At 51.7% G+C, this 13769-nt stretch overlaps 1 long non-coding RNA gene across 1 annotated transcript; it reads right to left on the bottom strand.

The window, feature by feature from the left end:
• Positions 1-10021: 10021 nt before the first annotated feature.
• LOC141571742 (uncharacterized) lies at positions 10022-12445 on the bottom strand. The gene is made up of 2 exons (XR_012496833.1): positions 12110-12445; positions 10022-12015 (listed from the first exon to the last, which is right to left on the bottom strand). It is a non-coding gene; the product is annotated as an uncharacterized LOC141571742 (long non-coding RNA).
• Positions 12446-13769: the final 1324 nt, after the last annotated feature.

Consider the following 13769-nt stretch of genomic DNA (forward strand, 5'->3'; position numbering starts at 1 on the left):
TTGTCATTTTCATGTGTCCTTGGCCTTTCCTGCCATTTTCAGAGACGTGGCTTTTCCCCAAATACTGTGTTTCTATTTGTTGCTTCTTAAGTGGCCTCTTTCCCATCCCCACCCCCACTCCACTGCCTAACTCTAAAAAGCTGGGATGGGAAAAAAGCACATAACCTACGAATTCGTACTTTCCCTGTCTGCTCCCTCCTGTGTGATGCGCTGTCCTCCGGTCACAACACTGTTTAATCACGCGCAGGATGCACAGCGTCCCCGGGGAGACGTGGGTCGGGGCCTCGCGGAGTTCCCGGGGCTGGGCCCACGGGAGAGCTAGGAGTTACCTGCGTAACTGGAAGTCAAGGACACGGACGAGGCCCGCAGTGCGGCCCCCAGGGAAATACAAAAGCTGGCCACGTGTCCAGGCATGCACGCGTCAAGCTGAATTTCCAGACACTAGTGGACGCCTGTCTGACTGACCTGAAGCCCTGACAAGGCCAGTGCAGACAAGCGTCCCCTGCTGACCCCAGGCCCAGGGCTCCTCTTCCCGTATCCCTTTGGCTACTGGGCCTGCAGCCAGGCTGGAGGGGAAGCAACGAAAGCTTGGTCAGACAGGAAGAAGTTGCTCTTCTGAGCACAGTTTCCAAATGTGGCATGTTTTCTGAAACATGGTTTTTTAGAGGTGCTGCATTGGCCTGACAACTGCAGGCCCTGGGGCATGTGGGCAATCCCCCTGGGACGGGAAGTGGTGGGGTTGGCGGGAGTGGTGGGGCTCCGTGAGCTGGCCAAAGGTCTGATTTCTCCCTCCTCGTGGGACTGGGCTGGGCTTGGACTCCTGCGGTCACGGGAACAAGGGCAGGGGCTTTTGGGAAATCATTTCGCTGGAAAGGATGGCCCCCAGCCTGGGCCATTTGAGTGATCCAGAACACCCCTCCTGGCCTGAAGTACGAGCTACAGGACGACAAGGACCGTCCCTCATGATAAGCCTTTCCTGGGAAGTGGCCCATCTGCTCCCCAAGGTGAGACCCTGGATCATCAGATACAACATCCCAGCTGATGCTGCCATGAGTCCTGCAGAGCCCCAAGCGGCACGTGGGGCTGTGAGGGGAGAGGCTCCCAGGAAGCAGTGCAGGACCTGCCAAAACTCACGGCCACACCTTTGCAGTTCCCCTTTGCAGGACTCCCTTCTCTCTGGAAAGAGCCACACGCAGTAAGAACAGGTACCAGGTATTGACGGCCATGTCCAAGTCCACGTGGGGGCCTTTACAGGCATAGTCATCACGTTTGTTCAGCCACCGCGGGAGGAGATGTTTTTATTCCCATTGCTCAGAGGGGAACACTGAGGCTCCGTGCCAGCAGGTTTGGGAATCAGGGCCTGCCTGGGCCTGCAGGGCTCCCTGCACTGTGCTCACTGCCACACCCGCAGCCCCTTACAGTTTTCCTCACGGTCGCTGCCCCCACTGGAGGCTCCCAGCTTTCCAAGGACTGGAGCCAGCGTTGCATTTCCCCTGCAGATTCGTTTTAAACACCATTGGTGGTTGGGCTCACGTGGCCTGGGGCCTGAGCCAGTTGCACAGCTTCCGCACACCTTGCTCCTCAGCTTATGAACCAAGGCGTCCTCCCCTCCCCCAGAATAGTTGTTGCTTGCATGGTCCCTCCCGGCTTGCTCAGCTTCCCTGTCAGTCACCCCAGAGCCCTGAGTCCCAGGGACAGGGGCTGCGGCTGCCCCCTGGGGAGCTGTGCCTTCTGTCCAGCATCCCAGATCCGGGAGACAGGTGTCAGCTGCCTGTGGGACAAGGTCCACGAAGGACTGGACTGCATGATCCAGAAGCGGCTGGGGGCCACACCAGTGAGAAGGAAGACACTTTGGGTGGAAGGTTAAAAAGGACGGAGAATGCTGGGTTCGTCCCTGTGGGGGCAGAGCCCCAGAAAGTAGTTTCCAGGCTCTCGGCCTCACGTGGAAAGGTGCTCACTCGGGTAGTAAATGGCCATCAACTGTGATTGGATGGCCATCAGCTGTGGCTAGTTGGCCATCAGCTGTAACCAGTGAGCCATTGGCCACCAATATAACTGCTGTGGCTACGCTGGCAGGAGATGGGGGCTAGCAAGAAGATGGCGGCTGGGCTGGCAAGCGTGGATGGCGGTTTGCGGACAGTGTGGATCCAGCCTCCAGTGAGAGTATAGCGCCGCCAGAGAGAATATAGTGGTGTGACTCCCCCACCTATGGCTCCGTGGGTGTTCCTTTTTGGCCTCACCATGTCCTGCGTTCTGTTGTGGGGAGCGGGACCAGAGACCCCGCAGGCCTCCCCGCACGACAGTCCCCTCCCTGGTACCCTGGGGTTCCAAACTATAGAAGATGTGGGAAGGGTCTGGGGTTCACCAGGTCACAAGGCTCCAGGGTTCCAATTTCCTGCAAAAAATCCCGCAGCTGATGCTTCTTTGAATCTTTACTTAGGGAGATAAAGAAAAACTCATCTTTTGATGCTGCACTGTGAATACATATGCTGTGGGTTATTTTGAATAAAATGACTGAACGTGTTTTGAAATGAAGCAGGATAGTGCCTGTAGGTTAATAAATGCCATCATCCTCATTGGCAAGAAGCCGAGACCTTTCTGATACTCAATCATGGAGAAAGCACGCACTTAAAGGGAGCCATCGGGGAAGTACAGGAAGGTGAGTGTACAGACGATTTTCCTAGAAATTAACCCTTTACCTCGGTCCGTAATTACCTCTCTTTTGAGAAGCACAGAGAAGAGACGATTCAAAGCACTGAGGCTTGTGGTCTGAGGGCTTTGGAAAATGAGTTACTGCCCCCATCTCCCGGGGCCCGGGCTGTGTGCCTCTGAGCCGACCAGGGCCCCGCCAGGCCCAGGGAAGCAGCCGGGACTTGTGCTGGCTCATCTTGTTCCTCCCCTTGTGGGACCAGAAACTGCAGCTTGAGGGACCATCTCATCTCAGGCACTTACTTGATTGCAGACACGGCTCGCTTAACACATAACCAGGTACTGACGCTTTGCTCTAAGGCCCCTCAGTGGATGCTGGTCACCAGAAATCATTCTTAGTGACCTAAACCCCTCCTGTCTGTCAAGGGAGCACAAACGCCGAGGAAGGGGTGTTTCTGTGCCCCGCCCCCCGCTCCATTCTCTGAGGGATGCATTCTCCAAGTGGGGGCGACCCAGCTCCGGTTAGGGGTGCATAGCTGCCCCATCCCCCACTTTATCCTACACTGACCCACACTCATTGAAACACCAGAGCCAGTGTTTCTAATCCTGGGTGGCCTATATGTGACAGCACTCGACTGTGGTTCTGGGAAATAGTCTCTTTCAGTATTTGACTTTCCAATGTTTTCTAACTTGTCTCTCAGGCTGGATTTTAAGCTTCCTGAGGCTGGAGGCTTGCTTCAAGCTTCTCTGTCTTCCTGGGGCCAGGAGTACGTAGCAGCCGATGAGGCGCTCGGTAACTGTTAGTTTTCTGGCTTTTTCCGTCACCACCGTGTATCCCCAAAGGACACACTTCCTGACACCCTTGATCTTCATGGGCAAATTCTACCCAGTGTTTTTTCCTGAACAGTTTTCACCACGTCCTTCTCAGGGGAACAAGGTAGGAAGAAGGTGACAACAGGCTTTGTGGGTGCGCCAGGAGCCCCTGGAAGGAAGAGACTCCTCCCTTTACTCTGAAATATTATTACCTCACTAGGGAGGGGGACCCATTCTCCAGTTGCGATTGAGGAAAGTCTCCAGCAGCCACCTGAGTTCCTTCAGGCTTGTCTCCCCAGAGGGAACTTGCTTCTTGGTGGCAGAAACCCTGTCTTTGCGGCAATGGCCAGTGCGGGCTTACTGAGTGAGCACGTTCCGACTGAGCGCCCCACGCTCAGGTACGGCTCTAGGAGGGTTTGGGTCAGCCGCAGGTCAGGGCAGGAGTGGGGACCGGGCACATGGAGTGAGCAGGGCCCTCTGTCTCTGTCCGCACTGGGGACCAGGAAGGACCAGCAGCGTCGCACAGGTGTGCCAAGTGGCCGTGCTAGCAGGACACTTAGATGTGACACAGATAAGGGAGGCCGTCTCCACCTCGCTTCCCTTCATTTACTTTCAACAACAGGAAAAATGTCATTCACTGCTCTGGAAATAACCAATGTACTTGTGTGAGTGTGTATGCGTGTGTGCACACATATATATGTAAGTGTGTATATATACGAATATGTGTATTTGGATGTGCATGTGTGTGTGAATGTGACTATGTGACTGTGTGCATGTGTGTATTTGAGTGTGTGTACATGTGAATGTGCATTTATGTACACATGTGTGTGGGTATGCGTGTGTGAGGGTGTGGGTGTGTGTGCATGCATGTGTGTGCAAGTACACATGTGCGTTCTGGAGGAGCAGCTGTCCTTTCACCCCAGAGCGAGAGCACACAGTGGCCGGGAGCCCCTGACCTTACCTGCTGGGTACAGGAGACAAATAAAAATACAGCCGTTGTCCCCACCTTGTTGGCGCTCGGCTCTGCTTTGCTGAGCTCATATCAAAATCGCTTCTTTATTTTTCAGTGGTGTGAGATCTGAGTTTCATGATTAAGTGTGAAGCCCATTTCTCTCTGACATGCTGCAGAGTTAACTGGCCCCAGCCCATGTGGCGGTCAGATAGACGCCTGAGCGTGGAGGCCACAGCGGGGAAGGATTTTGTCCTCCAGGGTCCTGCGCGGCCTGCCTGTGACACCTGCCACCACCCTGTAGAATTTCTCAGAAGGCGAAAGGCAGGTATTTCAGGAGTTCTTTGAGCCAGTCTCCCTGAAACTTCATTCTAGAATGCAATTTCTACCCAGAGAAGGAGGAGCCAGGAAAAAACAGCAGATGGAGGCAGGAGGTGACTGCCTTTAGCACAGGAAGAATCAGGGAGATTTTCAGAAAATCAAACCAGCAATCTGGAAAGTGAGCTCAGAATAAAATGGTGCACCATACATGGTGATGGGTCCTAGAGAGAGTGTCGCCCGAATTCCTGCTTCCAGGATCTGTCAGCTCCAGTCTGGAATCCCCTCCACGTCAGCGTCCCCGTTGAGGGTGTTGTCTGTACTGTCACATGCACGGTGGACACATGGACAGTCCCTGAGGGAACCCTCCGCTCAGGACCCAGGCGCTCCCAGGAGAAAGCCAGCGGAAGCGCTGCTCTGCTGAGGTCCACGCTTCTCCACCACCTGCCACGTGTGCGTCCTCCTCGCTGCCGAGACTTTGTGCGTGATGGCGCCATGTCGCACATCCTATTTCCACTGGGCTCCACGGAGCAGCACTCTGCCCAAGCCAAAGCCGACCGGATACTTCACAGCTGGGTGAGCAGCTCGTCCTGGCAAAATCCGTGGGCTCAGGCCACTCGTGTCCAGAGGCCAGGAGCCATCACCCTCGTGTGGAAATGCGAGGCTCCCTTAGTTGCGTAAGGCGGTAGTGCTGCCTCCTGAACCTCAGCAACATGCAGAGGAAGACAGGACACGCTCCCGGCCACACTTCCCAGGGGGTCACCCCACAGCAGCAGCACCAGGCACAGCCTGCCTCAGGAGGGGCCAGAGCCCTCCTGCTGAGAAGCCCCAGCTCTGTGCCCTGCCTGACCCCCAAACCCACAGGTCAGGAAATCAGGAACCGGGAAAGGTCCTGTCTGTGAGTGGTAGCCAAGCCCACGTTTTGTTCAAGGATTTCAGGGATGCAGCCGTGACTGTGGGATGATCTAAGGACGTCATTGCTTCTGTCAGCAAACGCGAATGTATCTGCAAACCTGCCTGCAAGTGACCCCTTAACGCCCGTCAGGTCATCTGGGTCAACAGTGAGTAAGAGGCTCCACACAGGAAATCACTTCCTGTGAGTTGTAAAGATGACGTTTGGTCCGAGTTGGAAGGGAATCTTTCAGCCTGTGCTCAGCAGAGGAAGCAGAGGGTCACCCTCTGAGCGCCGCGTCCCTCTCACCACCCCGCACTTCTCGTGTTCTGCCAGGTGCTAAATGGTGTGTCTGCTCCGAGCAGAATTTGTTCCCCAGCCCCTGTTAGCACCTCCGTTTCATTCAAGCCACATCTGGGACCCACCCACTGCATGCGACAGTCTGTGACAAGAGCATACCATCTGCACGATCCAGGAATACACTTAAATACCCAAAATAGACTTTCCATGGTTTGCAGTGTCATGGGGGGCTGTGCAAACTTCCGTGCACACTCAGCCAGGTTCTCCTTTAAATAAAGCAACCGGTACAGCATCCTCATTTTCTCACATGGAGAAAACTGCTGACTTCTCCAAAGGCCAAAGGTCTAACTTCAAACACTGCATGGTACACTTGGTCTGAAATCACCTTGATGAGATTAGTTGGTGTTCTTATCCTTATAAGGAAAGTAGTGTTGCTCTGCTCCACATAGAGAGGGGGCCTTGATACATCTGTTTACTGCCTTCTCTGTTGGAGTTTGTGTATTTGTGTTCTGAGCTGCCTTGTATCCTTGGAGCACCCTTCCAACATCAGGTCACCAAATGGCCTACCTGAACCAATAGTCTCCTTTGAAATAATATTGCCCTGGTCCTTGAAAGACAGTGGGGAGCAGAGACCTGCAAGTCCGTTTGCAGAATCTAGCAAGAGTGAGCTGAGCAGAAGCACTAAAAACGAACTCACCAAACAAAGAACTGTGAGCCTCACATAACCCAAAAGGGAGACGTCAACCACACGGACTGTCCCTGACACACACGCCTGTGACAGAGGATTCGAGAGAACAACCAGGAAGCCTTTGGAGAGGGAACATCAGAACCCAGAACTCAGCTCCCCACTGTAACAAATCCCCACAAAGAGCTGGCCAGGCACAGCTTACAGATCATGAGTGCACAGCCCTTGGGTCGCGATGAAAGAGGAGAAGTTGGATATGGTTCAGTAGACAGGAGCCAGTACGGAGAATCAGCAACAGCACCCTGGAGGAAATACGCCGCAATAGAACCTCCCCACTCAAGGATGAATGGTACGTGGAACAATCCAGCCGGCGACCTATAAAATGTCCCATTATCGGAAAAAGAGAGACAGAGAAGGAGGGGGTAAGAGAGAGGGAAGGAGGACCGGGGTGGGGGAGGTGAGAACAAATTGACATTAACAAAACGTGAAATATGGGAATACAAATCAGTCCAGGAAGAGAAGTTATTCTAAAATTAGACATCTGGGCACAAGAAACAGTCTCTATAAAGAAAAAAAATCAACCAGCTTCGGACTTATATGCAGTAATAACAGACGCCCAAAGACAAAGGCAATGTGCACAGAGAAATGAGGGAATGACAAGGTGCCCTAATTACATAGGTGGCCTGGATGTCATTCACATGTGAAAACAACAGAGTGGTCTTATCAGATATGAAGCATTGTGCCTTATAGCATCCGCGAAACCTTCCTTGAAAATCATAGTGGAGTCCAACGAAGCCTGAATGGAAACAAACAAGTTGTACTTCTCTCTTCCTCTTTCCTTTTTCTCCCTTTTCTTTTACTTTCTTTAAAAATATTAATTCATTCCCTTCCTTCCTTTCCTTTTTCCTTCCTGAGACAGACGGGAGGGCCTGCCGAGCCAGAACCAAGAAGGAGACCAGCTGACGAGAAGGCGCTAAGACTTAGCAGATTTTTCTGCAACACCAGAGAACCTAAAGGGAGTTCCATTTTAGGAGAAGTGACAGATTGCTACCGAACTCTATTCCTCCTTTAGCCACAGGAACAGAGCTGGGGGGACCTGGCCACAGGGCTAGGCTTGCATTCCGCACGTACCTGCTTGCTGCTGTGGGGAAGACATGTGACTAAATTCTCACCAGTGAAACACATACAGCGTGGTGGTGGGTGAGACGTCCCCTCATGTCCCTGAGAGGAAATTCTGGCCCTCTCAACATATGTTCTCCCCTTTCCCACTGGAAGGCACGTGTTCAAGGTGGCAGCCCATAATCCTGGTTCCTAAAGGAGTGGAGTTACCTGTGATTCTGGAACACTCACCTAGGACTGGTAATTGAGGTGCACGTATGTTTGTTGTGTTGTTATTTAAGCCCTAACAGTGTTGGATGCTTGGGCTACAGCAATTTATCCGCTTACCTCAGATAGAGAGAAAAACTCAGACCATGAACCACACATGACCTTTCCCTTAATCCAAGCGAAATGCAACAGAGACTTAACATGTCACAGGGGGGGACGGAGCCCTCACAAACACCCTATTTCTAACCATGTGTCTCCAACCACACACTTACAGTGTCCCTGAGCAGACTTTCTTCTTCCATCCTCTACTAGACGGCCGTTTCTTGGCAGACCCAGCCCTGCCCAGAAGAGCTGGCCAATTCTTCTGACTCCTGCTTCCGCCTGTGAGCACAGCACCTGCGACAACACTCTCGTGTTCCAGGGTGACAAAGAGCCAAGTGCACTGTCTAAAATGTCTAGAAGTTGCGAGTATAACAGGGAACCTAAAAACCCAATGGATGTATTAAATAACAGATTAGATGAAAGTGAATTAGTGCTCTGGAAGATAGATCTGAGAAAACTATCAAGAATGTACACAGAGTTAAAGAGAGAAAAAAAGGAAAGGCTAAGAGACATGGAAGATAGAACCAAGGGGTCCAATACGTGTACACTGCACATTCCAAAAGGAGCTGGGAGGAAAATGGGGGAGAGGGAATTAATTAAGAGTTAATGGCTGAGAATGGTCCAAAATTAAAGAAAGCCGTGTGTATTCAGATTGAAGAAACCTATCAAATACCAAGCCACACATATGAAAATGGAATCACACCCAGACACGTCCGGGAAAAACTCATGCCCCCTGTGTGTCTCCTTTACACCCACATGACTACCACACTCACACTTCTGACACCAGATGTGTGGGGCTTCCCCCACCGAGCAATTCTGCACCACCAGCTGGCTGTGCTACAATTTAACTCAATCCTGACACTATCTACCTGGAGAGAGCGTCAGACCCCATGGCTAAGGGCTCAGTCCCACAAGACTGCCCCTCCCCCCAAAAAAACACACACAGTATGAAACTAGACCAACAACGAGTAACATAGGTCAAGGGAGTGAAATGCTCAAGTGTCCCCACATCTGTATTCTTCGGGGGAGGGTATGGATGTAGGTCATTTTAGGTCTTGTTAAGTGGAACAAGCTTGCTAAAATGTTTAGAGTAAACACTCAAAGAATAAATACAGAATGTCTAACTTCTAACCTCTGGAAGAAAACTTGATTATTTCAATAAAAGACAGAAAACTTAATCTAAAAAAGGCAAGGAAAATCACAGCAAATAGAAATACCAATGGAGATGGCAGCAGTAGGTTCAAATATATGAGCAATGCCATAAACACACAGAGTAAACGCACCTGTGAGATGAGACAGCAGAGTCTAAATCCAGTTCTCAAACTGTCACAGAGGAATCATAGAAATGATTCCTTCTGGGTTTCGTCACACACCCGCTGGTGGCAGGTCCAATTTGAAACCCAGGTGCCCCAGAGTTGCTCATTCAGACGGCCCAAAGGCCACACTTCAAGAAACTGCCAAAAACATGAAAGAAGAGAAATAGTCTCTGTCCTTCAATTTGCAAGGTCCTTCAATTTCCATTTGTCACAATGGAATTCGTGTTTCATATAGTTATACAGAGCAGTGTTCCTGAGATCACTGTCCCCACCCCTCGGGAGCTGTGACTGCTTCAGCCTCATGGGGACAGAAGCCAGGCCCACAGGCTGCTGCCCTAGACCCAGCGGATGAAGCCTTTCACTTCTCAGGAAGCCCCCACTGAACTCTACCACCCCTCCTGCTCTCGGATGGGCTTGGACAGGACACACCACTCCTGCCATGTGTCCAAAGAAATGGTCACAAAACTTCACGATGATTTATGTACAAGAATGCTCACCACAGCACCTTTTATAAGAAAGTTGGGAAATGCCCAATGTCCATCCACAAGGGTCTGGGTAATAAATACGGTGGGGCCCTCTCAGGCAGCCAGGAGAAAGTGGAGCAGATCAGTAGTCACTGACATGGGAGGACAGCTGAGTCAGTCATTAAGAAAAGGTGACAGAGTCATATGCATAACATAAGCCCATTTTTATGAGAACTAATTCATGCTCTCTGTTCCAGTTTAGGCCCAGAAACAAAACCACAGGAAGGGTGTTTGCCTGGGGCTGTTTGTGGTTCTTTGAATGGAATGTAGGCAGGGCTGGATATTAGGGGGTTTTGTTTTCCAATCTTTTCCCACTTGTCCATTGTTTCATTTTTTTCCCTAGACTGCATGTATTGTACAGATGGGGGAAAGAACAATAAGGAGAGGTGTTCCCTTTAATGTAAAGTTGTCTTTCTGTGAGTTCTTAAGTTGCTGTCCTTTGCAGCAAGAAACGAGGTACCCGGACACCTCAGGCCCCAGCAGGTCTGTTTATCTGCCAGAATCACCAGGATTCCCGCTGCTGTTACACAAGAACAGAGCCAAGCTCTCCTTTTTCTGCTCCTTCTGTCTTGGGGGAGGAGGGAGTGTGGCTGTAAAAGGATGCTTTTTGTGTTGGGAAAGGGCTGGTTTTGAAAAGACCCTACAGAGTATTTTTATCCGTATACTACAACTCAGAAGGCCAAAGCTAACGTCACATACGGTTGGAGTTACAGACATGTGACTTTCACTGTGATAGAGAAAACGAATGAGATCATTTAAACGGCGTCTTCACAACCTTCACGATCCTCACCCGACGTCTATGGACAGATGTTTGTGCGATGAATGAGCGACAGGAGGACAGTCAGCATTTCTATCAAATCGGCGTCAGGGGCTGGTGACCCTGGTGACCCTGACACTCGCTGAGGCCGTGTCACCGGGTAGCCCTGGTCCCTTTGCTGCCAGCTGTCCTTCAGGAATAACGTGTGGGGCTGGGGGAGCGTCTGTTCTGAGCAGCAGCCTGAGCATCAAGGCCGTACTCCTGCTATGCAGGTCCTCCACCGTCATCGTCTTCTTATTTTTTAGGATTTTCAACACAGCCATTAGTTTCCAGCGGTCCAGGCAATGGCACCCAGGAGCCTGCGATGCCACAGGCTGTCCTACGGGATTCCTGACGCAGGCCCTCCCTGACTCTGCCCTGTCGCAGGGAACTGCAAGCAGGGACAGTCATTACGGGGGACGAGGGCACTCACAATGTCTCCACGCCTACTGCACTACCGGACGAGAATGACCGTGTCCCCTCTTTTCCAGATGATGAAGTTGAGACCGTGCGCATACAAGGCTCCCAAGGACACGCGGCCAGTGCTTCCACGGGGACGGGGGACGGACTGTGGACCTGGCCGTCCACTTCCGGTGATTGGTGCTTCACCCTCAGTGCCCTCGCATCTGGAGGAGACCCGTTCAAACACACCTGAGCTGTGGGACAGTCACCAACGGCCCAATCGGATCCTCTCAGGACTGCGACCTAACACAGGCCTGGACATGCTGGGCAGCGGCAAGAGACAAAGAGGAAGTGGTGGGCACGGCGTGGGAGAAAGGAGAGGAAGCGAGAGGGGGAAGTTGGGGCACAGGCCACCGTCTCGGGTGCCCACAGGGACTGTGCTCGGGAAACGGCAGGGGCAGGCCTGGTGCTGTGGAGGCCGCCTGCCTAGCATCCTGTCTCCAGCTACAGAGGCGCCCGGTGACTGAGGTGGCCCCCTACCCAGGTCCTGGACATCAGCAGGCAGGAGAGAACTCACCTGTGTGCTGGGAACCTGATGGCACCGGCTGCATTGTCACGGCCATGCGGGGGCCCCGCGTGTGGGGTCAGGGCTGCCCCTCCCCAGCAGGCTGCCCCTCTGCTCTGGGGTCCAGCACACAGAGGGCGGCTGGCGGATCCACGTGGACCCTGCTTTGCAGAACTCACGCTTTTACAAGCAACCCCAGGTCCAGAGGTGGGGAGACTGCAGGAGGCCCCAACTCCAACTTCACCGAAGCTGTGGGGTTACGAGGCAGGTCCCCTGTTCATGGCACTGAGCCTTCTGTCTCCGTTTGGTGTCCTCTTCAGAGCACAGAGAGGGGAGGCTGAGCAATTTGTCCCCATCTCCACTCAGGGCCGCTTCTCCCTGTGCACAGAACCAGTCTGTTCCGGCTGACCGCCCCCCCCCCCCCCCCATCATCCCACCCCTGGGCTTCCTTTCCCAGCAGCAGGGGACACACCTGGTCAGCCAGCCGGCCTGGCTGGGGCTCCAGCCTTGTGAATGACAAACACCCAAAGGCTTTGGTAAACATGCACTCTGGGCTCAAGGCAGGTGCTAGCTGCGGTGGGGACAGCCACCACAGTAAAGGCAGGCCTTCCACTCCCTGGGTGGCTGCGGCAGGGTGCTCTCTCTGTCTCTGTCTCTCTCTCTCCCCATCCCTTCCTCCCTCCCTCCCCACCCCCTTCTGCAGTGGGTGTGAAGGGAGACACTGCTCCCAGCTTCTGGTACCAGGAGAACCAGCCTTAGGAGCAGGGCCGTGGTGACCTTGGAAATGCTCTGATTCATCCATCCACAGTCCACGCCTGCCACACTTCCCGTTTCCTGGTGTGTGAGCTAGTGCATTTCCTTTTTTCTTTCAAAACCAGTTTGAGTCAGAGTTTCTGTTTCTTGTAGCTGAAAGCACCACCTATTTCCTTTATGGGTAAAATCCATTTATCCACAGTCCTAGAACCATAAAATCAAGGACGCTATGAGAAAGGGATCCAGCGCCCCGACCTTCCCCTGACCTTCCCCCCAGAGGAAACCCCGGGGAGACCGGGCTCCCACTCCCCAGTGCTGGCCAGCCCTGGATAGAAATCCAGCGGCATCTGCTTAAACCCCAGTGCTTTTGTTTGAAAATGTCTTTCTTAAGAACATTAGAACACTGCATGTTACTTCTTAGGCCTATTAAAATATTCAGTCTGACTTTGTCTCCGTGGGTATTGAGGTTAGGATGTGTGAATAGCAATCCAGACACGTCTTACCCAAAGTGGGGCATGGTAACAGTCAAATAGTATAAGCACTTAGCAGGGGGAAAATACAGGCAAACAAATACAAATGCAGGCTCTCGTGGATTCCTGCCACACAGCCTTACATGTCGGGGGTGATGGAGCAGCAATGAAGACTCTTCAGGAGGAGAAAGCGACATCCTCAGACCCCAACGCCAGTCAAATTTGGATATCTGTGTAAAGACAGGCTTGTATATTTCAATGATATTCTTGTCTTTTGATCCAAAAAGGGCATTTAGTTAAAAGCAACAGGACTCATGTCAGCTCCACAAGAACTTACAAAGTATATACTTTCCTGGAAAAACTTAACTTGGAAACACCCAACCGAGATAAAAAGCAAAAAGTAGCTCAAGAATGTGAAACTCACACCATGGACACACTGGCCAGGACCACCGAGTCAGTTAAAATCAAATAAAAAACTTCTAAATCTACCAAATTCCAAGAAAAATACAGTATTAAAATGTGACCTAATAATCCAATCAGGAACAGAAACCCAGATTAAATGAAAAAAGCCAAGAAGCTGAGGGTGGTGGTGTGTCGGGTAGGGAGGAGAATAAACGGCCCTCCAGTCTCTCTCTCTCTCTCTCACACACACACACACACACATGCATATTAACATACATGTGCACACACACACACAACTCACTTTACTGTTTCAAAAATATAAGTTAAATTAGTTTGAAAAACTTAAATATACTCACTAGTATAATTTAAAATAGGACATGTGGTCTTCCAAAACACGAAAAACAATAATACCAAGTTAGGAAATATGTTTTATTCATGCTGTACAATTCTCAAACTTTAGTATTTTCCTCATAATTTTAGCCATATTTTCTTACCACATATAGCATC

Source organism: Rhinolophus sinicus, linkage group LG05 (genome assembly GCF_036562045.2).
Source record: "Rhinolophus sinicus isolate RSC01 linkage group LG05, ASM3656204v1, whole genome shotgun sequence".
Taxonomy (NCBI): Eukaryota; Metazoa; Chordata; class Mammalia; order Chiroptera; family Rhinolophidae; genus Rhinolophus; species Rhinolophus sinicus.